General features: G+C 41.1%; 1 long non-coding RNA gene across 1 annotated transcript in view; it reads left to right on the top strand.

Annotated features, from left to right (window-relative positions):
• The first annotated feature begins 13,855 nt into the window (after positions 1-13,855).
• The window catches only part of LOC126469983 (uncharacterized), a 32,134-nt gene continuing 20,152 nt past the window's right edge, over positions 13,856-25,837 (top strand). Inside the window, exon 1 of the long non-coding RNA XR_007586105.1 lies at positions 13,856-15,568. This is a non-coding gene — a long non-coding RNA (uncharacterized LOC126469983). The remainder of the gene's footprint in view (positions 15,569-25,837) is intronic.

The raw sequence follows: 25,837 nt of genomic DNA on the forward strand, positions 1-25,837 counted from the left end.
TGTATGAGAGTATCCCACAAATTATATCTCTCTTGCTTTTGTAGAATTTGTCATTTAACCATCAGCTACAGCAACTCTCAACAAATGGAATAAAAATTCATTGATTGTTCAACACACGGGTTACATAAGACATTCATAGCAGAGTGCTCAGAACACTACAGAATTGTCACTGCCTGTTGGAAAATACATGATGTAAACAAGCAGAATGAACCTAAACTTGACCATCATTTGTGGTACCAACTATAGAACGGTATTGAGTCCTTGTCAGTAATGTGTTAATGTTCACAAAGCTATTTTTGACAAAAAAATTTATTTTGCAGAATTCAGAATCTACAATTTTAGTTAAGTGAACATAGATTTTAATTTGCAGTAGCTACTAAAGTTCGCATCATGTAAGAAGGTGGTGGTGGTGGTGGTGGTGGTGGTGGTAGCAGCAGTAGCAGTAGTATCTTTATTCATTCGTAGATCTCTTTTTACAAGGATATAGGGCATATCAAAGTATTTACAAGTTTAGATCAATATAAAATAAGCTAATTTCTTATACACATATATTTACAGACTTCTAGTTAGAGACAATCATTATATTTACTCCTGGTATACAATACTTTTTTTTACAAATAACTTATTAAATAATGTAACGCCACACTGTTCACTCATATCTCACTAACAGTCACTACTCTCTCTACACACACACACACACACACACACACACACACACACACACACACACTGGTGATCTCTGGGCCATTTTCTGTACTGCAACTTCCCACTTGCTATCCTGAAAAACTGAGTCAGCATCCCTCCATAATGAGTGAGGTGATGAGCTCAGAAAGAGGAAGAGGTGTTAGTATTGTGCCATGCATAGCATGGGGCTAAGTATATCTAGAAAGGAAAAAAGAAGGGGAAAAAACATAAAGTGAAGGTGTTATGTGGAATGTTTGATGTTTTATAATCATTATTATTATTTATTTATTTGTATAACATTTTTTATCAAACCCCTAAGCCTACTCTGTTTTATCTAAGTAATCCTTCAATGTATAAAATGTATTGCATAACAGGTACTTTTTAGCTGCCTTTTTAAGTGTATTTTTGCAATTTCTTTACTCACTTTTGGTAAATTATTATACAGTTCTATTCCTTGATAGAAAATGCTGTTTTGAGTTTTTATGTTTATTTTTTCTTGGTAAATGTAAGTTGAGTCTCTCTCTTGTTGCATGGTCATGGACAGAGCTGTTTGTGCATTAATTACCAATATTATTTTTGATGTGTACAACTAACTGGTAAAGGGTCGACAGAAGCGTCAGATCCCACGCGTCTGCTTTGACACGTGACGAAGGGTGTTGTCGTGTGTGACGTCATGACGGCGCGGAGTTAGGTTTGTGAGTGTGGCGTGTTTGTAGATGTCGTTGTGTTGCGGTTTGTTGTGCTCTCTGGTGGTATATTCAGGGTTTTCGTTTGTGTGGTGTAATGGGCTCAGTTTGCTTTTGCTCATTATCCAGAATTGTTCGAGTGGCGGCTGTGTTTGTAGTGTAATTCATTTCAGTGAGTTAACGATTTTGCGTGAAGGTTAATTTAGTGTTGTTCACTGTAAATCGTGTGGTAATTTTAGTAAAATTAATCGGTTGTTGTTTATGTTCACGAATGGATATGACGGATAAAATTAACAGTGCGCAGGTCAAGGGAAGTGTTCGATCCCAATGTGTGGCTGTTTGTTGATATTGGTATCGAGAGATGTTTTTCAGCTATATAGGCCAAGGGAAGTGTTTGATCCTAACTTACGGGATCGGAAGCTGCTGTTGAGCTATATAGGTCAAGGGAAGTGTCAGATTCCAGATGATATTGTGTTTAGTGGTATTTGTGGAGTTTTGTGATGATGGTTTTTTTCATCATTTTGTGTGGTTTGTATGGGGGTGGGTGTCTACATTTGTTTATATTTAGTTTGCCTCCACCCAAAAACACCCCAGTCCCGCGCTTGTCCCATTAGCGCCATATTTGTGACGTTACGGGTCAAATCAGACGGGCGGGATCGGACGCTTCCGCATTTCCCTGGTAAATTATTCACATGGAGCAGTTAAAATCCCCAGTATTTTGAACAGATCTTCACAATGAGCTCGACTAGTAACTTATTTTTGGTTATTATTATTATGGCTCTTTTCCGGAGTTTGAAAATTGTGTTCATATTTTGTGTGTTTGTTCCCCAAAAAAGAATGTCATAGCTAAGAATTGAGTGTACATGTGAATAATATGTAACTAAAATATACTGCATGTTACACACTGATGATAGGATTCTAAGGGGAATACATGCTGATGACATTCTGTTTCCTAGTACTTTCATGTGTTCACACCATTTCAACTGAGAATCGATATTCATTCCTAGAAATTTTGCATTTGTTACACAGTCTATAGAGGTGCCATCTACATTTAATTTAACATTGTCATTTTTCCTCTTCAAACTGAAATTCATGGCACTAGTTTTCTTTATGTTCAATGTCACTTTATTGCTTATTGACCAATCATAAACTTCCTTGAGGGTTTCATTTGCTTTCTCGGCAACGAGTTCTCGTTTTCTCAGTGACCATAGTATTGCTGTCATCAGCGAAGAGAATTTTTTCACCATGAATAACACTACTAGGGGAGTCATTGATGTATATCAGGAACAGTATAACCAAAACGGCCTTGCTGTGCTGGTACTGCGAACGGCTGAAAGCAAGGGGAAACTACAGCCGTAATTTTTCCCGAGGGCATGCAGCTTTACTGTATGATTACATGATGATGGCGTCCTCTTGGGTAAAATATTCCGGAGGTAAAATAGTCCCCCATTTGGATCTCCGGGCGGGGACTACTCAAGAGGATGTCGTTATCAGGAGAAAGAAAACTGGCGTTCTACGGATCGGAGCATGGAATGTCAGATCCCTTAATCGGGCAGGTAGGTTAGAAAATTTAAAAAGGGAAATGGATAGGTTGAAGTTAGATATAGTGGGAATTAGTGAAGTTCGGTGGCAGGAGGAACAAGACTTCTGATCAGGTGACTACAGGGTTATAAACACAAAGTCAAATAGGGGTAATGCAGGAGTAGGTTTAATAATGAATAGGAAAATAGGAATGCGGGTAAGCTACTACAAACAGCATAGTGAACGCATTATTGTGGCCAAGATAGATACGAAGCCCACACCTACTACAGTAGTACAAGTTTATATGCCAACTAGCTCTGCAGATGACGAAGAAATTGAAGAAATGTATGATGAAATAAAAGAAATTATTCAGATTGTGAAGGGAGACGAAAATTTAATAGTCATGGGTGACTGGAATTCGAGTGTAGGAAATGGGAGAGAAGGAAACATAGTAGGTGAATATGGATTGGGGGACAGAAATGAAAGAGGAAGCCGCCTGGTAGAATTTTGCGCAGAGCACAACATAATCATACTAACACTTGGTTTAAGAATCATGAAAGAAGGTTGTATACATGGAAGAACCCTGGAGATACTAAAAGGTATCAGATAGATTATATAATGGTAAGACAGAGATTTAGAAACCAGGTTTTAAATTGTAAGACATTTCCAGGGGCAGATGTGGACTCTGACCACAATCTATTGGTTATGACCTGTAGATTAAAACTGAAGAAACTGCAAAAAGGTGGGAATTTAAGGAGATGGGACCTGGATAAACTAAAAGAACCAGAGGTTGTACAGAGATTCAGGGAGAGCATAAGGGAGCAATTGACAGGAATGGGGAAATAAATACAGTAGAAGAAGAATGGGTAGCTTTGAGGGATGAAGTAGTGAAGGCAGCAGAGGATCAAGTAGGTAAAAAGACGAGGGCTAGTAGAAATCCTTGGGTAACAGAAGAAATATTGAATTTAATTGATGAAAGGAGAAAATATAAAAATGCAGTAAATGAAGCAGGCAAAAAGTAATACAAATGACTCAAAAATGAGATCGACAGGAAGTGCAAAATGGCTAAGCAGGGGTGGCTAGAGGACAAATGTAAGGATGTAGAGGCTTATCTCACTAGGGGTAAGATAGATACCGCCTACAGGAAAATTAAAGAGACCTTTGGAGATACGAGAACGACTTGTATGAATATCAAGAGCTCAGATGGAAACCCAGTTCTAAGCAAAGAAGGGAAAGCAGAAAGGTGGAAGGAGTATATAGAGGGTCTATACAGGGGCGATGTACTTGAGGACAATATTATGGAAATGGAAGAGGATGTAGATGAAGATGAAATGGGAGATACGATACTGCGTGAAGAGTTTGACAGAGCACTGAAAGACCTGAGTCGAAACAAGACCCCCGGAGTAGACAATATTCCATTGGAACTACTGACGGCCGTGGGAGAGCCAGTCCTGACAAAACTCTACCATCTGGTGAGCAAGATGTATGAAACAGACGAAATACCCTCAGACTTCAAGAAGAATATAATAATTCCAATCCCAAAGAAAGCAGGTGTTGACAGATGTGAAAATTACCGAACTATCAGCTTAATAAGTCACAGCTGCAAAATACTAACATGAATTCTTTACAGACGAATGGAAAAACTAGTAGAAGCCAACCTCGGGGAAGATCAGTTTGGATTCCGTAGAAACACTGGAACACGTGAGGCAATACTGACCTTACGACTTATCTTAGAAGAAAGATTAAGGAAAGGCAAACCTACGTTTCTAGCATTTGTAGACTTAGAGAAAGCTTTTGACAATGTTGACTGGAATACTCTCTTTCAAATTCTAAAGGTGGCAGGGGTAAAATACAGGGAGCGAAAGGCTATTTACAATTTGTACGGAAACCAGATGGCAGTTATAAGAGTCGAGGGACATGAAAGGGAAGCAGTGGTTGGGAAGGGAGTAAGACAGGGTTGTAGCCTCTCCCCGATGTTGTTCAATCTGTATATTGAGCAAGCAGTAAAGGAAACAAAAGAAAAATTCGGAGTAGGTATTAAAATTCATGGAGAAGAAATAAAAACTTTGAGGTTCGCCGATGACGTAATTCTGTCAGAGACAGCAAAGGACTTGGAAGAGCAGTTGAATGGAATGGACAGTGTCTTGAAAGGAGTATATAAGATGAACATCAACAAAAGCAAAACAAGGATAATGGAATGTAGTCTAATTAAGTCGGGTGATGCTGAGGGAATTAGATTAGGAAATGAGGCACTTAAAGTAGTAAAGGAGTTTTGCTATTTGGGGAGCAAAATAACTGAAGATGGTCGAAGTAGAGAGGATATAAAATGTAGGCTGGCAATGGCAAGGAAAGCGTTTCTGAAGAAGAGAAATTTGTTAACATCCAGTATTGATTTAAGTGTCAGGAAGTCATTTCTGAAAGTATTCGTATGGAGTGTAGCCATGTATGGAAGTGAAACATGGACGATAAATAGTTTGGACAAGAAGAGGATAGAAGCTTTCGAAATGTGGTGCTACAGAAGAATGCTGAAGATTACATGGGTAGATCACATAACTAATGAGGAAGTATTGAATAGGATTGGGGAGAAGAGAAGTTTGTGGCACAACTTGACCAGAAGAAGGGATCGGTTGGTAGGACATGTTCTGAGGCATCAAGGGATCACCAGTTTAGTATTGGAGGGCAGCGTGGAGGGTAAAAATCGTAGAGGGAGACCAAGAGATGAATACACTAAGCAGATTCAGAAGGATGTAGGTTGCAGTAGGTACTGGGAGATGAAAAAGCTTGCACAGGATAGAGTAGCATGGAGAGCTGCATCAAACCAGTCTCAGGACTGAAGACCACAACAACAACAACATATTGTTTTTTGTGCTAATATGCTACCTTGTGGAACCCTAATATTGTGGTTCTGATAAGTGTTGTACTAAATGTTTAGATCTATTTGAAGTATGTATTATCTCTACCCTTTGTACCCTAACTGTTAGGTATGATCGAAACCAGTCATTAGCTACCCCTCTTATTCCTAATGCTTCTAATTTATTTAATAGAATCTTGTGGTCTATTGTATCAAATGCCTTAGAAAGATCCAAAAATATGCCTGTGACACACTCATCTTCATCAAGAGCATCAAGTACAACTTTTGTGAATTTTACTATGGCTGACTCCGTATTTTTGCCACTTTGGAAACCAAACTCTGATTCGCTTAAAAGATTGTATTTATTCAGGTAATTCATTAATCTGACTTTCATAAGTACTTCTATTATTTTTGAGAATGCAGGGAAATGGGCCGGTCATTTTCTGTGTCTTCTGCATTACCTTTCTTAATCAAAGGTACAACTCTTGCCTGTTTTAACTGCTTTGGAAATGTCCCTGGTGTAAAGGATTCATTTATTATATGCGTTAAGGGGCGTAGTATAATCCCTTTTGCATTGTTTCAGTAGACACATTAGTACTTCATCTACGGCTACAGACTTTTTATTTTTTGAACAGTTTTATTGACTTCATTCTCTGTGGTTGGAAGTAACATCATTGTATTTATTGCAACATTTTTTACAGGTGTTATATTTGTTTTAGGGAATTTTTGCTGTAACTTCTCCGCAACACTTGAAAAATGCTCGTTTGCTTAGTTTGCTAAGTGTTGTGGATCATTTATTACCTCATCCCCCTCTCTTAGCAGTATGTTATTCTGCATTAGTTTGCCTCTCCCCATTTCCTTTTTTATAACATCCCAGACTGCATTGCTTTTATTCTGTATATTATATATTATTTTGTCATTAAATGACTTTTTTGCAGCACCTTCCTATAGGTCTTCCTGTATCTATGATACAAATTTAAGAATTCTGGATCATTGCGAATCTTGTTTCATGCAGCTGAGGTATTAAAGTGTTTGGGAGGACTTCTTAATACCTGCTGTTATCCATCTGTTTTTGTGAGATTTTGATACAGGCATGCATACTTTTGGAAATGCCTTTTCAAAGTTGAATTTAAACAATGTGGAGAATTTAGAGAATTTCATATTCACAATGGTTTCCTTATACATTTCATCCTAGCTTTGTTTTTCTCTTTCTTTTGTAAATTTTTTTGTTTTCATTTCTGGTAGATGTCGTTTGTAGGCTTGTAGTTTAGGGAATGATTGGTTGTCTGATTTTACTGTTGTTATTTGACAGAGATGGTCTGATAGTCCGAGATCTTTTATAGCTACATCACATTTTTCCCTGTCCATATTTGTGGCCACTTGGTCAATTACTGATGCAGTCATTGTAGTAACCCTTATTGCACTATTGATTTTGCCAAAACTTTGAAGGATATTTATGAAGGTGCTGCTGGATTAATATATGATATTACTGTTGGTGTTAATGTCCCCACACAGAATTATGTTGACCTTTGTACTTGAGACTTTATCTAGAACTTACATTAATTTATTGAAAAAAGTGTCCATACTACCACCAGGAGATCTATACACACACAAAATAATACATTTCTTGGTGATATCAAGTCCTGTTAATTCAATAGCTGATATTTCAAAGTGTTTGTCTTCACTTAGTCATGTCTTGATTTGAACTGTGCTCCTTTTCTGATATAAATGCATGATCCTCCACCCCTTGAAGTACTTCTGCAGTAAGAGTTTGTCTTTTCATACAGTGATAATACTACATGTTGGATTTTTGTGTGTCTATACCAATGCTCAGTAATGCAAACTACTGTGCAGTTCAAAGATAGGATCTCAACTTCTAATAATTCTATTTTATTTTTTATGGATTGCATGTTTTGATGGAGGATTGTAAAGTCTGTGAAATGCACCATGTTACTCTTTCCAATGGTTTGTTTATCTTTGTGACACCTGTTATATGTAATATGTGAGGTGTTAAAATCTGTCTTGTGAGTGATTGTTTCAGTATTTTTTAAACTGCTGGAGATACTCTGTAGGCAGGGGAACCTGTTGCCTGAATTTATTCTAAAAATACCTACTTTTCCTACCTATGACAACTGGTATTTGACCATGAGTGGCCTGAGATCCACCCCCTTTACTTTCATGAATCAGCTGTACCAATCTTCCCTTCCCAGTCCTGTTTAGGTGTAGGCAATGCCTAGTAAGCCCATCTGTTGATAGTCCATTTATTTAATAAAGGTTTGCGAGAAGCCAGAGAACAACTAGGCGAAGAACTTAAACTATGGATAGAAAACATTGAGAGATCTTTAAATCTATCTTGAGAAGATTTGTGTTTCACGCAAGGAAATGAACCCATAACAAGATCTATCAATGAGGCTACATTATTTAACTGATCAAATACAGAAAGGGACATTAATGCACACGTTCATTTTGGCAGTCAACATCAATCACAACACTATGAGGGTAGTCATAATGACTGTAATTGTAAAAGCAATACTGAGGAGAAAATGCCTGTTGATAGTCCCAATGGGCACCAGAAAAACATGAGCAAAGTTGGCTGTCCTCAGAGCCATCCCTAAGCCCACATTCATTCACCTCACAGCTCCCAAGGTGTGGTCGATCATGACACTGGAACAGCTCGAACGAAGTGAACGTTAGTGCCATGAGTCAGGGAAGCCATCTAGTCCAGGTCACCACCTATGTCATGTACCCCATCTGTCCCACAGAATCTCGCTCCTACGTGCTGCACTGTTGCCATACTTCTCGACAACCGAATTATTCATCCAATTATCCATTTTTTTCCTTTTTTTCTCTTGCAGTAGTATAGCTGTGAATGTGTATCTTGTATATTTTTAAGTGCGAATAAAAGAAACCTCAGGCGACGGCAAAAAGTGTGAAGTGCTTCACAACCAGGCGAGGCAGATTATTTAAATTTATGACTTTTTCAAGTGTGAATTTAAAAGCAGTCTCCTACTGTTAACATTGGAAAACACAAGAATGGGCTCCAGAACCGTGTGGTGTCGGCAAGAGCACTGTAAAAAGAATTGTAAACGAAAGTGTCAGGGCTGTAGGAACCATAGAAACAGTTGGTTTCGTGTCGCCTGGAAAGCATCGAAATCACAAGGAACCTCTAACCCAAATGGATAGTTTTAGCAAAGATGTTTTAAAGTGCTCCATTGAATGATGAATGCCCAGCATAACAAAAACATATTACCATTATGCAGGCTTTGGTGGTAAGCACTTCGTTAAGGTAAAGAATTTTAAAAGACGTTGGTTCCAGAGATGTTAAGAAGAGAGCTTTTATTTCACAGCAGTGACATAAGTGCAGCACGAACTATATCCCATACAAAGATTCATGATACAAGAGGAGGGGGTAGTTCAACAGTGTGTTATGTTGATGAGAGGTGGGTCAATTAGAATCATTCCAAGATGATCTGCTGCAAAATGAATGATGGTACTGACAGTTTAAAGTTCTCATAGGGATAGGTTAGTGGATAATTGTTCTGCATGCTGACTCTTCTGGTTTTATTTCTGAGAATAAACTTGTATTTGTGTGTAAGAAAAGCAGCAGCGATTACCATTTGGTAATGAACGCTGTCAGTTTCGTGACGTGATTCACAATTCTTGTCATACCTTGCTTCGAAGTTTGTCATTGCCAGTTATAATTCAACTGTTACAGAGAAAACATCAAGTACAAACACCAGAAAAGTAGTTATTTTTCCCCGGCTTAAAAATAAAAATATTAAGCCCCATTTAAACCAGACTTGTGCCGATCTGCTGTAGCTCATTAAGTCATGTGACAGACCATACAAACTTGACTTCCTTGCATGTCAATGGTATCACACAGTTTTGCATTTGCCCATGTGTCATTGTAGCCCCATGGAATTAATTTGGGCAAAGTGTTTTAAGGCTTACATGGGAGGGATGGAGGGGTGGGGGGAGGGGGGGAATTTTCAAGATAACAGGCAGTGAATCTCTTCTGCTTGAGGCAATGCACAATGAAGTAACAAACAGCATCCCACCTGCAGCATGGGCACAGTCTGTGTGGCATGCTGAAAAGTTTCAGAAAGAATAATTTGACAAGGAAGTGATGATGAATATAAACCTTTGAACCTATTATCGCAAATTTTCAATCAGGTTGTTCAGAAACTGACTCAAATAGAAGTGGTTATGGTATTATGATGTAGACCTTGGAACAAAGTAATAATATTTCTTAGTTTCAAAGACTTGTGGTTGCATAAATAATGAGAACTTTCTAGCCTTTTTTATTAGGACTTTGTATCTTTCAATTATGTAGACTATAATGTTCAACATATTGCCCAAAGAGAAGTTAAGCTTCTCCCACCATGCTGTAAACCTGTCATTTTCAAGGCATGAACTGGATATGGCCCTAAAATGACAGCAACTGTTACTTGTCGAGATATCGGTGATTTTCGATGTTATCGGTCAGATTCCCTAGAGTTATTCGCAGATGATGGTTAATTGTTACACACACACACACACACACACACACACACACACACACACACACACACACACACACACACACACTTTTAAAAATTTTATTGAGCAGAAGCAGTTGCCAAGCAAATATAATGATTTCGGTTTGAGCTTGAAGTTAATTTTGTTGTTTATTAAATTTTTACTTATAATGCAGTTCAAATCACAATAAATGGTAATTATTGCAAGCAGTTTCAATTACCTTGTCATTAGACAATTGTTGTTTTGAGAAAAATTGTACATCATGTCTTCACAAGCTGTGTCAGCTGTTCTCGCCTCCCGATGTCGCGCATAGTAAATCTATGGAGCAGTGGACGCAACATTGTCAAGACTTGAATTAATATTTCTCTCGTGATGACTGATTGAAATTGGTTTTAATACTTATTTCCCTCATAGATTTGACTGTATAATACAATGTACCGTACTCAAACAAGCTACACTGTTGTCCGCAGCAATGCAGTTTGGCAACATGGACTTTGTGTGCCCGCTCTCTGCTGCCACACATACACAGATCGCATCTCCTCACACTTCCTTTCCACTCCACCTCTATGCACCGAAGTGCCATGCTAGATGATGCAGGCTATAGTATGGCATAATAGGATAAACTGAAGGGTTTTAACACTGCTTCACCAACTCAAAACCACATTCAACTTACAACCTAACTTAGACTTCAGGTTACACTGTGTTGTTGTTGTGGTCTTCAGTCCAGAGTCTGGTTTGATGCGGCTCCCTGTGCTCCTCTATCCTGCGCAAGCCGCCTCATCTCCGAATAACTACAACTTACATCGTTCTGAATCTGCTTAGTGTAGTTAGTTAGGTGTTCCATTGATCAGTAGCAGGAAAAACCGTTATGATGTGGAACGTGTCAAATGCACAAGAAATGCGCTTAGGAGACAAGATAAGATTGATTTCTATATCTCAAATGCCACAGTACTTCACTTTATCTGTTAGAATCCAGCATCTCACAGAGTCAAATGCCTTGCTCAGGTCAATCAGTAGTCCACGAACGGACGACTTTGCTTCAAAGGCACTGAATATTGTCAAAACACTTGCAACAGCTTTCAGTGTAGATGAATTTTCCCTGAAGCCAACTGAGTGTTTGTCAGTGTTCCATTGTTGGTGGAATGTTTGTAAATTTGTTGGCACATGTAGTGTTCTACTATTTTTGAAAGTATTGGCACAAGAAAGGACACTAGTTGTCAACAGGTGACTTGTCTTTTTTTTATGTAGAGGGATAACTACTGTTATCTCTATTACCCAGTCCTGATCAACTCTTCAAGCAGCCTGCCATTTGTTTTGTGTTTGTTGAATGTAATTATAATTTGGCATTTGTTTCTGTTTTATAATTTCAGATCTGTACCTTTTGTTTAATTGAAGGTACAGAAGTCTTATCTCCTTCACTGTTCTTTGATCTGTTGTGGAGGTTGATGACTTGTATTCTTACTTTTTTGAGGTCAGGTGTGAATCATCGATGTACATTACTGTGATTACTTTTGCTTGGTTTCCTCTTGTGTTGTTTTAATACTTTAGAAGAGCACTTACTAAACACAGAATTGATACGAATATCATGAGTAATTTTGATTGATTTGGGATTTTCACATTGCTCTGTGGGATTTTTTGTCAGTAATTTTAACTGTATCCCTTCATGTTCTGACAGATACATACTATTAAAAAGCCCTATTTCATACATTTTCTATTCTACTAATAAAAATAAAATAAACAATTTTATTTTATTAAAAAATCTCTCCCCCTCTCTAATAAGTGCGTGCGCGCCCACACACACGTATGTATCTACCAGCACGTTCTCGTTTGGTAAGTCACAGCATCTTTGTTTTTTTTTTTTTTTATAAATATATATATCTAAAAACAAAGATGATGTGACTTACCAAACAAAAGTCCTGGCAGGTCGATAGACACACAGACAAAATTCTAGCTTTCGCAACCAACGGTTGCTTCATCAGGAAAGAGGGAAGGAGAGGGAAAGACGAAAGGATGTGGGTTTTAAGGGAGGGGGTAAGGAGTCATTCCAATCCCGGGAGCGGAAAGACTTACCTTAGGGGGAAAAAAGGACAGGTATACACTCATGCGCACACATCCATCCGCACATGTACAGACACAAGCAGACATTTGTAAAGGCAAAGAGTTTGGGCAGAGATGTCAGTTGAGGCGGAAGTACAGAGGCAAAGACGTTGTTGAAAGACAGGTGAGGTACGAGCGGCGGCAAATTGAAATTAGCGGAGATTGAGGCCTGGCGGATAACGAGAAGAGAGGATATACTGAAGGGCAAGTTCCCATCTCCGGAGTTATGACAGGTTGGTGTTAGTGGGAAGTATCCAGATAACCCGGATGGTGTAACACTGTGCCAAGATGTGCTGGCCGTGCACCGAGGCATGTTTAGCCACAGGGTGATCCTCATTACCAACGAACACTGTCTGCCTGTGTCCATTCATGCGAATGGACAGTTTGTTGCTGGTCATTCCCACATAGAAAGCTTCACAGTGTAGGCAGGTCAGTTGGTAAGTCACGTGGGTGCTTTCACACGTGGCTCTCTGCCTTTGATCATGTACACCTTCCAGGTTACAGGACTGGAGTAGGTGGTGGTGGTGGTGGTGGTGGTGGTGGTGGTGGGAGGGTGCATGGGACAGAATTTACACCAGGGGCAGTTACAAGGGTAGGGAAAGTGGTTTGGGAATTTCATAGGGATGAACTAAGAGGTTACGAAAGTTAGGTGGACGGCGGAAAGACACTCTTGGTGGAGTGGGGAGGATTTCATGAAGGGTGGATCTCATTTCAGGGCAGGATTTGAGGAAGTCGTATCCCTGCTGGAGAGCCACATTCAGAGTCTGATCCAGTCCCGGAAAGTATCCTGTCACAAGTGGGGCACTTTTGGGGTTCTTCTGTTGGAGGTTCTGGGTTTGAGGAGATGAGGAAGTGGCTCTGGTTATTTGCTTCTGTACCAGGTCGGGAGAGTAGTTGCGGGATGCGAAAACTGTTTTCAGGTTGTTGGCGTAATGGTTCAGGGATTCCGGACTGGAGCAGATTCGTTTGCCATGAAGACCTAGGCTGTAGGGAAGGGACCGTTTGATGTGGAACGGGTGGCAGCTGTCATCATGGATGTACAGTTGCTTGTTGGTAGGTTTGATGTGGACGGACGTGTGAAGCTGGCCATTGGACAGGTGGAGGTCGACGTCAAGGAAAGTGGCATGGGATTTGGAGTAGGACCAGGTGAATCTGATGGAACCAAAGGAGTTGAGGTTGGAGAGGAAATTCTGGAGTTCTTCTTCACTATGAGTCCAGATCATGAAGATGTCATCAATAAATCTGTACCAAACTTTGGGTTGGCAGGGTCTGGGTAACCAAGAAGGCTTCCTCTAAGCAACCCATGAATAGGTTGGCATACGAGGAGGCCATCCTGGTACCCATGGCTGTTCCCTTTAATTGTTGGTATGTCTGGCCTTCGAAAGTGAAGAAGTTGTGGGTCAGGATGAAGCTGGCTAAGGTAATGAGGAAAGAGGTTTTAGGTAGGGTGGCTGGTGATCGGCGTGAAAGGAAGTGCTCCATCGCAGCAAGGCCCTGGACGTGCGGAATATTTGTGTATAAGGAAGTGGCATCAATGGTTACAAGGATGGTTTCCGGGGGTAACAGACTGGGTAAGGATTCCAGGCATTCGAGAAAGTGGTTGGGAGACTGCATCACTTGTTATGTATTGTCACAGGGACTACCTGGAAGAAGGCCTCTGCCAATTATCTGACTCCTCCACCTATAAACTCTGCCAGAGTGATCCCATCCCAGAAGTCCAACACAACCTCCGATCCCTGCTTAACGCCTTAGGCCCTTCCCAGAATTTCTCCCCTAAATCCATTTCTCCATCACCCCTATGACACCCTGCACACTCACCTTCTACGTGCCCCCTAAAATCCATGAACCCAACAATCCTGGACAGATGGAACACAAGCTTTCCCAGCATCATTCAGACTCCACACACCCACTACCTCATTCCTCACACACCTTACTAACTTTATACTAACCCACAACTACTTCTCATTTGAAGGGAAGGTATATAAACAAACCAGCGGCGCAGCCATGGGAACCCGCATGGCACCTTCTTATGGTCCATCTAAAGACCTTCCTGGCCTCCCACAACACCAAACCCCTAGTCTGGTTCAGATTCATTGATGATACCCTCATTATCTGGACTCATGGCCAAGACATAGCTTCATTCCTTCAAATATCAACACCTCCTCTCCCATCCGCATCATAAGGTGCTCCTCAACCCAGCATGCCACCTTCCTAGATGTTTACCGTCTCCTCTCTGATGGCTCCATCTGCACCTCTGTCCACTTTAAACCCACTAACTACCAACAGTACGTGTATTTTGACAGCTTTCATCCCTCTCACTGGTCACCCGGGAAAGGTGCATATGCAGTGACAAAAATTCCCTTGCTCAGTGTGCTGAGGGTCTCACCAAGGCCTTCACATACAGGCACTATCCCCCAGTCCACAACCAGCTCGTCCATACCATTACCCCTCACACACCCAACCCTTCCACAACCCCCAAGAACAAGCACAAAGGAGTGTCCCCTTCAGCACCCAGCACCTGGAACAACTGAACCATATCCTTTGCCAGGACTTTGATTACCTATCATTATGCCCACTATACTTCCCAACCCTCCTAAAGCGGTGTTCTGTCGCCCACTCAATCTCCACAACATCCTAGTCAATCCCTATGCCACTCCCACTCCCATATGGAAGACCCAGGTGCAAGACTGCCCAATCCACCCACCCAGCACTTCCTTTTCCAGTCCTGTCACAGGTTTATCCTGCCCCATCAGGGGCCGGGTCACCTGTGAAAGCAGGCATGTCATTTACCAGCTCCACAGCAATCATTCCACAGCTTTTTATGTTTTCAAATATTGGTATGACTGCAAACCAGCTGTCCACTAGTTAGAATGGTCGCCGCCAAACTGTGGCACAACATGCAGCTGAACGTTACATACTTGATTTCAATGGCTGCTTCACTACCCGAGCCACCTGGATCCTTTCCTCTTCCACAGCTTTTCTGAACTGTGCAGGTGGGAGCTAGCCTTACAACAGCCGAGAATTCTTCCGGGTTGTATGGCTGTGGTCCATGGAACTCTTCCATCCCTAACGTTTCGTCCAAAGCTACGTTGCACATCTTCAGAGATACTCCTGGTTGTGCCGAGTCTTGCCGACTGACAAGCTGGACGTCGAAGAACGGCCTAAATACCGTGGAAAGTGGGCTTGGTCTGGATTTCATGTGCTATCGGAGGTAAAACACGTCAAAGATAAAAAGTTGTCATCGATTCTGTAGTGCCACTGCCAGCGATATATGGACAGTGACACTACAGAATCGAATTTTTGAAAAAAAAAAAAGAAAATTATTAGTTATATTATGCTTTGTAAAATCACAAAATTATGTTGTAATTTTTTATTTTCCTTGTTTGATGACAGTTACCTTTTAAAATACATTCAGTAATGAGTTAAAACAAATAATTATTTCCGTAGTAAGCAGGTTAATTGGAAATGAGTGGTGTGAATCACGATAGTGTTATGGTGCTGCGGGCACACTTAATTTGTCCCGGTGCGTGAAGCTTCGGGTAAAGTCTGGCACCAGCGGGCCAGTGCAGCAGCCGCGGCAACATCAAAAGGACTGGAACAGAAGTACCTGGAACCCTCCGCCTCCCGTCGCCTTGATGCTTAGAGGCATTACGATGCCACGGCTAATAAAGCCCACCCTTCTGTTGCAGTCAATCAGTGTGAATAGTTTCATTCAGTGCATGCAGCAGACATGTTTAGTGTTCCGACTTATACGAAACCCCCAACACTGAATCACAAACTCTGTTTAAATTTTAAAAGACTTTTTGCTCATCTTGATTTGTCAATGGATAACTTAAGAGGACAGTGCTTGCTATGATGGTGCCACGAATATGAGAGGTAATTACAAAGGACTAAAAAAAGTTAGTTTTTGGTATACAACCAGAAGAACGTTATGTGCACTGCACTGCTCAAAGTGAAAACTTGGCAGTTGTAGGCAGTCTCTGCCATCTTATGTGTCTGAGGGATATTAAGGCTTTAGCCAAGAACTTAATAAACACCGTAAGGGAAGCATACGCTATGAGAGCGCCAATGACCAAGCTGGTCTACGACCCCTTTGCCTGACTCGATCGACTATGCGAGCTTCTAGTATCTTGAAAAACTTTGAAGAATTTCTAGAGTTTTTTTAAACATTTTCTGCATAGGACAAAACAGAGCCAGATTAAAAATGTGCGGGATACCTTGAGTCAATGTTACAATTCAAGACTTATTTATTTTTACATCTTTATTGCCATGCAATGAACACAGTAGAGGATTTCCATGAAAAAATTCAATGCCCTCATCTAAATGTTGCTGATCTGGAAAAAAATATATGAGTGCTTCATTTGTATATTGAATGGAAGGCGTGATAGTTTTGAACACTTTTGGGAATTGTGTTTAAAAGAAAAACCTTCACAAGTTGATGATCCTTTGCTTCCTCCGAATCAATCTTGTAGTACTGAGCGGTTTGCTTCAACTGGACTCACACAGATCAATGCAGTTGAACAAGAGTGCTTGCTTTTAGTAAACAACGGTGAAACAAATTTGTAAAAATCAACTGAGTTTTTCAAAAATGACCTAGACATTGAGAGACTGGGCTTACACTTGAATATGTTAGCCGATGTCGGTAATAAAAAAACTGGTCATATAAGAAAATACATTACACAAGAAGACATTCTAGCCCTAATAATAGCATTCAGAAAAATATTAAAACTCTTTATATAATAGAGAATTAAATACATACATAATGTTAAATTCTCAGTTTCGAAGTATTAGTACTAGTTTTGTAGTGTATTACTGTATTAGTTATTTTCAAATACTTAAATATTTTTAGGGTGTAAGACCAAATTAAAACCCATTATTTACATAGTTTCTGATTGAAAGTATTAAGCATACTGTATTAACTTTGTTAGCTGTATTAAAGCATTAACTTTGAGATATTGTTTTTATTTCATGAACCCTGAGCTTTATTCAAAGTAATCTTAAATTTGCTATTTCACTTACCAATCAAAGAGCTATTACTGTGTGACAGCCATTCTTTTAATGATAATTTAGGATTTATTTAAATATAATTTCAGAGCTGTATATTCACTGCTCCGTAATAGTCTATAAGCATGATTATTAATGTAAATTAAAGTAGCTTTTTACGAAAGTACTGTGCGTGCTTATGTTTTGTTTCTTTTTTCAAAGCCAAAAAACGTGTCAGGCTTGTCGAGTTACCTGGAGTGTCGAGTTATTGAGAGTCCAGTTGTCAGAGTTCTAATCTTGATCATATCACTAAAATGCGTAAAAAAAAAAAACTGTAAAACTCACTATTTTTCACCTAAAATTTAGAAAATTTCCCAGGGGTAGACAGAGTCCAGGAAGCAGCGCGTTAACGCTCTCGGCTACCCCAGCAGGTGGTCACACATAAGATGAAATCCAGGGTATTTAAAAAAGAGTGACCTGAATTCAAAACTCCATACTTACTGATGGAAACATACTACAAATGCAGGTTAGACTGCAAAATACTAAAAAATCTTAACTATGCGATTACAAATGCTCTGTGTATCCACCAGCAGCAGAATGACAACCTCTAGATGACAGCTCAATTTGTCAAATTTCACACAAGGTATTTGCTTTTACAGAATTTATGGCGGCTGTTATTCCTTTCTTCACTACTTCTATCCCATGAGGTAAAAGGGAGATGAACACACTTTCTTTCACATACCTCCCCCCGTGAACCATGGACCTTGCCATTGGTGGGGAGGCTTGTGTGCCTCAGCGACACAGTTAGCCGTACCGTAGGTGCAACCACAACGGAGGGGTATCTGTTGAGAGGTCAGACAAACGTGTGGTTCCTGAAGAGGGGCAGCAGCCTTTACAGTAGTTGCAGGGGCAACAGTCTGGATGATTGACTGATCTGGGCTTGTAACACTAACCAAAACGGCCTTGCTGTGCTGGTACTATGAACGACTGATAGCAAGGTGATAGGTTAAAGTTAGATATAGTGGGAATTAGTGAAGTTCGGTCGCAAGAGGAACAAGACTTTTGGTCAGGTGAATACAAGATTATAAATACAAAATCAAATAGGGGTAATGCAGGAGTAGGTTTAATAACGAATAAAACAATAGGAGTGCGGCTAAGCAACTACAAACAGCATAGTGAACACATTATTGTGGACAAGATAGACACAAAGCCCATGCCTACTACAGTAGTACAAGTTTATATGCCAACTAGCTCTGCAGATGACGAAGAAATTGAAGAAATGTATGACGAAATAAAAGAAATTATTCAGATAGTGAAGGGAGACGAAAATTTAATAGTCATGGGTGACTGGAATTCGGTAGTAGGAAAGGGGAGAGAAGGAAAAGTAGTAGGTGAATGTGGATTGGGGAAAAGAAATGAAAGAGGAAGCCGCCTGGTAGAATTTTGCTCAGAACACAACTTAATAGTAGTAGTAGTAGTAGTAGTAGTAGTAGTAGTAGTAGTTTATTCATCCAGAGACAATTTACATTGCATGGATTTAATCGTAGCTAACACTTGGTTCAAGAATCATGAAAGAAGGCTGTATACATGGAAGAAGCCTGGAGATACTGACAGGTTTCAGATAGATTATATAATGGTAAGACAGAGATTTAGGAACCAGGTTCTAAATTGTACAACATTTCCAGGGGCAGATGTGGACTCTGACCACAATCTATTGGTTATGGACTGTCTATTAAAACTGAAGAAACTGCAAAAAGGTGGCAATTTAAGGAGATGGGACCTGGATAAACTGACTAAACCAGAGGCTGTACAGAGTTTCAGGGAGAGCATAAGGGAACAATTGACAGGAATGGGGGAAATAAATACAGTAGAAGAAGAATGGGTAGCTTTGAGGGATGAAGTAGTGAAGGCAGCGGGGGATCAAATAGGTAAAAAGATGAGGGCTGGTAGAACTCCATGGGTAACAGAAGAAATATTGAATTTAATTGATGAAAGGAGAAAATATAAAAATGCAGTAAATGAAGCAGGCAAAAAGTAATACAAATGACTCAAAAATGAGATCGACAGGAAGTGCAAAATGGCTAAGCAGGGATGGCTAGAGGACAAATTTAAGGATGTAGAGGCTTATCTCACTAGGGTAAGATAGATACAGCCTCCAGGAAAATTAGAGAGACCTTTGGAGAAAAGAGAACCACTTGTATGAATATCAAGAGCTCAGATGGAAAACCAGTTCTAAGCAAAGAAGGGAAAGGAGAAAGGTGGAAGGAGTATATAGAGGGTCTATACAAGGGCCATGTACTTGAGGACAATATTATGAAAATGGAAGAGGATGAAGATGAAATAGGAGATATGATACTGCGTGAAGAGTTTGACAGAGCGCTGAAAGACCTAAGTCGAAAAAAGGCCCCGGGAGTAGACAACATTCCATTAGAACTACAGACACCCTTGGGAGAGCCAGTCCTGACAAAACTCTACCATCTGGTGAGCAAGATGTATTAGACAGGCGAAGTACCCTCAGACTTCAAGAAGAATATAATAATTCCAATTTCAAAGAAAGCAGGTGTTGACAGATGTGAAAATTACCAAACTATCAGTTTAATAAGCCACAGCTGCAAAATACTAACGCGAATTCTTTACAGACGAATGGAAAAACTAGTAGAAGCCAACCTCGGGGAAGATCAGTTTGGATTCCGTAGAAATATTGGAACACGTGAGGCAGTACTGACCTTACGACTTATCTTAGAAGAAAGATTAAGAAAAGGTAAACCTACATTTCTAGCATTTGTAGACTTAGAGAAAGCTTTTGAAAATGTTGAGTGGAATACTCTTTCAAATTCTGAAGGTGGCAGGGGTAAAATACAGGGAGCGAAAGGCTCCTGGTGGCAGGGGTAAAATACAGGGAGCGAAAGGCTATTTACAATTTGGACAGAAACCACATGGCGGTTATAAGTGTCGAGGGGTATGAAAGGGAAGCAGTGGTTGGGAAGGGAGTGAGACAGGGTTGTAGCCTATCCCCGATGTTATTCAATCTGTATATTGAGCAAGCAGTGAAGGAAACAAAAGAAAAATTCGGAGTAGGTATTAAAATCCATGGAGAAGAAATTAAAACTTTGAGTTGGATAATGTCTTGAAAGGAGGATATAAGATGAACATCAACAAAAGCAAAACGAGGATAATGGAATGTAGTCGAATTAAGTCGGGTGATGCTGAGGGAATTAGATTACGAAATGAGACACTTAAAGTAGTAAAGGAGTTTTGCTATTTGGGGAGCAAAATAACTGATGATGGACGAAGTAGAGAGGATATAAAATGTAGACTGGCAATGGCAAGGAAAATGTTTCTGAAGAACAGAAATTTGTTAACATCAAGTAGAGATTTAAGTGTCAGGAAGTCATTTCTGAAAGTATTTGTATGGAGTGTAGCCATGTATGGAAGTGAAACATGGACGATAAATAGTTTGGACAAAAAGAGTATACAAGCTTTCGAAATGTGGTGCTACAGAAGAATGTTCGTCTGCGACAACTCTCGCACTTTGCACACACATGTACTGTCTAATAGGCCATGCCTAATGGCAACAGATGTGTGTCTCAGCAATGCTTTACTGTCTCTTTGTCATGTTTGTTGCTCATTTCTGTTAGTGTTCTTATGAAAACAACACTGATTGCTTTCCTATATTCTATAGTAAGCTAATATTTCAAAGCAATGGAAATTTCATGAATAAATCTTTTTTTTAAAAAAGTGAGTTTCATTTAAAAACCAGAAATTTTAGTACACTGCAATGAAATTGATACACTATTTTTTTTACTTGGTCATTAGTAACATATAAGAAAGTGTTATAATTGAGAACAAACAAATGCCAAAAAATACTGGTTATTTAGAATTAAAATACTGGTATCTGTTTTAACTGATTGCATTTTAGGGATGAGGAAAATCAGTCATCTGAATAACAACTGTCATGGTTATTTCAACCATAATAGGCAAGCATATGTAATATGAAAAAACTTATTTAGTTCTCCACCCCAGTTTTGTCTGAAAATCAAATTGGCAAGAACATTTTCAGTGAAATAAAGGATTCATCTTCAAGTACTGGTCTAGCACAGAGTTTTAAACATTCATGAAAATGCAGGTCTTAAATAGATACATAGAGTGTTCCTCTCCAGCATCAGACACCCAATTCATGTTGTTGATTGTTCTTTGAAAGTAACATTTTTGCTCCACAGAGACAGAAAACAAGATAGCTAATGCAGGGTAAAAATTCAGGACAAAAGAACAAGGTGTGGTGTTTTGAGTACAATGATGATTTATTTAGTATCAAATTCCTTTGCACAACTTAGCAGCAGCAATGAAACAGCCTCCCTTGCAAAGTCTCACTACTTGATGATAGTCACTTGATTGGACACATCATTATGACAGACAGAGGGTCAACTACATTGTAGTATTGAATAAAACTAAGGACATCTGTAGTTGGTTGGTTGGTTGGTTTAAAAGAGGGGGGAAGGGACCAAACTGCTAGGTCATCGGTCCCTTGTTCCAAGTAAAACTGCCACAAAGGTGAGAATAAAACATGCAAGATTGACAACACAAAACGGAGAGAAAGGAAAAACCACAAGAATGACGGAAGAGCAACAAACACTTAATTTGACAAAATGGGAGAAGAAAACCACAGAAATGCAAGAAACATGTAGAAAAGATTAAAATGCCAAAAACAGTTTACCATGACTAGCTGACCATGAGAATAAAAAAGAGAAGCCAGCCACTCTGCAACACATTAAAACCACCTCTGCCCTCAAAGGACTTGGTTGGAGGACACATAGGGACAAAGGACATGCGGTAAAACTTATATAAAATGATAAAACCCACCCTCACGAATAAAACGTAAAACTAAATCTGTCAATGAGGCGTTGCCAGGTAAAATTAGCAGCAATGAGTCCGGTAACCGAAGATTTCATCGGAGGGCAGTCAAAGTGGGATAGTGTAGCAGAATACGGGCCACTGTCAACCGGGCACTGCATTGACACTGAGGCGGGTCTTCATGGCGCAGGAGGTAGCCGTGGATCGTCCTAGCATGGCCAATGAGGAGCCGGCAGAGAACCGCATGGTTCCTGCGAGAGGCCTGCATGAAGGACTGCCACACATTCGTAGTCTCCTTTAATGGCACGCAGTTTGTTGTGCGTATTGAGACTATTCCATTACATCTCCCAAAGCCGAAAAACCTGGCGACGTAAAAACAAACACAGGTAAGTGATTGGGATGCCGATCTCCATAAGTTATTTCCGTGTAGCCTGTTTGGCCAGCCTGTCAGCAAGTTTGTTGCCTGGGATTCCATGTCTTGGGGTCCACAAAAACACCCCTGAATGACTTGACCATTCCAGGGAAAAGATGGACTCCTGGATGGTCGCTACCAAAGGATGACGAGTGTAGCACTGGTCGATAGCTTGTAGGATGCTGAAGGAGTCAGTACACAGAAGAAATGACTCCCCAGGGCACAAACGGATGTGCTCAAGAGCACGAGATAGCCACCAGCTCTGCAGTGAAAACACTGCTGGCAAGGAATGCTGTTCAATATGTCCTCCATGGACATACACAAAGCAGACGTGACCATCAGCCATCGAGCCGTTGGTGTAAACCACTTCATGACCTCAGTACACCTCAAGAATCAAGTGGAAGGGATAGCGGGGAGTTGCAGGGTGAACTGAGTCCTTTGGGCCATGTGAAAGGTCCAGGCGAAGCCGCGGCCTAGGTGTACACCAAGGAGGTGCACACAAATGGACCTCAAGTATAGTTGGTAAAGGCAAGGACTCCAGTTCAGGCAGAAGTGATCAGACATGAACTGCAATTGTAAGCCCTGACCTGGACTGCCAATGCGGGAAAGAAACTGCTGTGGGTGGGAAAAAGAGGGAGTAATTTGAATGTGCAGGAGAACTACGAACGTGTGCAACGTAATTGGCCGGCAGTTGTGCACGCCTGACCTGCAATGGAAGGACTTGAGCCGGTCATAGGACTTGTCCTAAAAGCTCCCGTCACTAGTCGAACACCACAGTGGTGCACTGGGTCAAGTAAACCCAACGCTGAGGGCGCCACTGAACCTTAAGCTGGACTCCCACAGTCAAGGTGGGATTGAACAAGAGCTCTATTTAGCTGCAGAAGTGTAGAGCACTCTGCACCCCAGTTGGTGTTGCTCAGGCAGCGGAGGGTATTGAGGTGCTGCCAGCACTTCTGCTTAAGCTGATGAAGGTGAGGTTTCAAGTCAATCGGGCATCGAAAACCAGTCCTAAAAATCGATATGTCTCCACTACAGTGAGGGGATCGTCAGTAAGGTAAAGTTCTGGCTCTGGATGAATGGTATGATGCCAACAGAAGTACATAACACACAAATTTTCGGCCAAAAACTGAGCCGTGGGCTAGAGCCCATGACTGTGCCTTGTGGATGGCTCCCTGTAGGCGCCTCTCCACAACATCAGTACTGGAAGAGCAGTACAAAATACAGAAGTAGTCTGCTTACAGAGAGGGTGAGATGGACAGCCCAACATCTGCTGCTATACCGTTAATGGCCACTAAAAACAGAGATACAGCCAATACAGAGCCCTGTGGGACCTCATTCTCCTGGATATGCAGGGAACTACGGGAGGCACAAACTTGGACATGAAAAGTACGATGCAACAGGAAATTCTGAATAAAAATTGGGAATGGTCCTTGGAGACCCCACTTGTATAATGTCGCAAGGATATGATGTCACCAGGTGGTGTCATATGCTTTTTGTAAATAAAAAGAGACAGTAACAAGGTGTTGGCGTCTGGAAAAGGCTGTTCAGGTGGCAGACTCGAGGAACACAAGATTATCAGTGGTAGAGCGACCCAGGTGGAAACCACTCTGTCACGGAGCCAGTAGGCCAGCTGACTCGAGGACCCAACCCAACTGCTGACACATCATATTTTCCAGCAGCTTACAAAGTATGTTGGTGAGGCTAATGGGAAGATAGCTATCCACATCAAGCGGGTTTCCGGATTTGAGCACTGGAATGATGGTGCTCTCCCGCAAGTGCGATGGAAAGACGCCATCCCACCAGATCTGTTTGAAGATCATGAGGAGATGTTGCTTGTAGTCAGACGAGAGATATTTAATCATCTGACTGTAGATCCGATCTTGCCCAGCAGTAGTGTCGGGGCTATGTACAAGGGAATTGAGGAGCTCCCACTCTGTAAATGGGGCATTATAGGGTTCATTGTGGCATGTAGTGACCGAGAGGACTTTCCCTTCTATCCGCCCTTTGAGAGTGCAAAAGACTGGGGGGTAATTCTCCGATGCAGGGGTGCAAGCATAGTGCTCAGCAAAGTGCTTGGCAATCGCGTTTGGATCGGTAGATACCATGCCATTTATATTAACATCAGGAACACCTGTTTGGTTCTGGTACCCAAAAACTCGTTTCGTAATTGCCCAGACTTGGGAAGGTGACGTATGGCACCCAATGGTCGAGATGTATCTCTCCTGTTTCCACCTTTTGATAAGCTGGTGAACATGGGCACGGAGCCCTTTAAAGGCTATGAGGTGATCCAGGGAAGGGTGCTGGTTATGCCGCTGTAGAGCTCACCGATGCTCCTTAATTGCCTCAGTGACTTCCGGCGACCACCAATGGACTGTCTTTCGCCGGGGGCATCCTAAAAAACGAGGGATCGTGCTTTCCGCCATAGAAACAATTGTTGTAGTTACCTGCCCAACCACCACATCGATGTTTCCATGTGGGGGAGATTCAACAGTAACAGCAGAGTTGAAGGCTTCCCAGTCTGCCTTGTTTAAAGCCCATCTGCGCAGGCGTCCACGGACCTGATGCCGGGGCAGTGACAGGAAGATGGGGAACTGGCCACTACCACACAAGTTGTCATTTGCTCTCCTGTGGATAGATGGGAGAAGGCCAGGACTTCAAACTGAGAGATCAATGGCAGAATATGTGCCATGTGTCACACTGATATGTGTGGGGCCACCTGTATTAAAGAGGCAGAGGTAGTGTTGCGACAGTAAATTTTCGACATCTCTGCCTCGGCCAGTGAACTGTGCCACCTCACAAGGGGTTATGGCATTAAAATCTCCCAAAAGTAGAAAAGGTTTAGGGAGTTTCTCAATCTGTGCACCCAATGCATTCAGGGGTACTGCACCATCTGGAGGAAGATATACGTTGCTGACAGTTATTTCCTGCGTCGTTCTTATCCTGACAGCCACAGCTTCAAGAGGGGTGTGATGGGCACAGGTTCACTGCATACTGAGTTCAGGACATAGACGCAAACACCACCTGACAATCTATTATAGTCAATATGGTCCCTGTAATATTCTTTATAGCCACGGAGGGCATGGGTCCACATTGTCAAGAAACAGGTTTGCTGGAGGGCAATGCAGAAAGCAGGTGGAAAGCTTAAAATAAAGTTTGGCCGTAGCTCAGCCAGGTGGCAGAAAAAACCGCCACAATTCCACTGGAGGATGATGTTATCGTGAAGCTGGGAAGGCA

This window comes from Schistocerca serialis, chromosome 1, assembly GCF_023864345.2.
Source record: "Schistocerca serialis cubense isolate TAMUIC-IGC-003099 chromosome 1, iqSchSeri2.2, whole genome shotgun sequence".
In the NCBI taxonomy this organism is placed as follows: Eukaryota; Metazoa; Arthropoda; class Insecta; order Orthoptera; family Acrididae; genus Schistocerca; species Schistocerca serialis.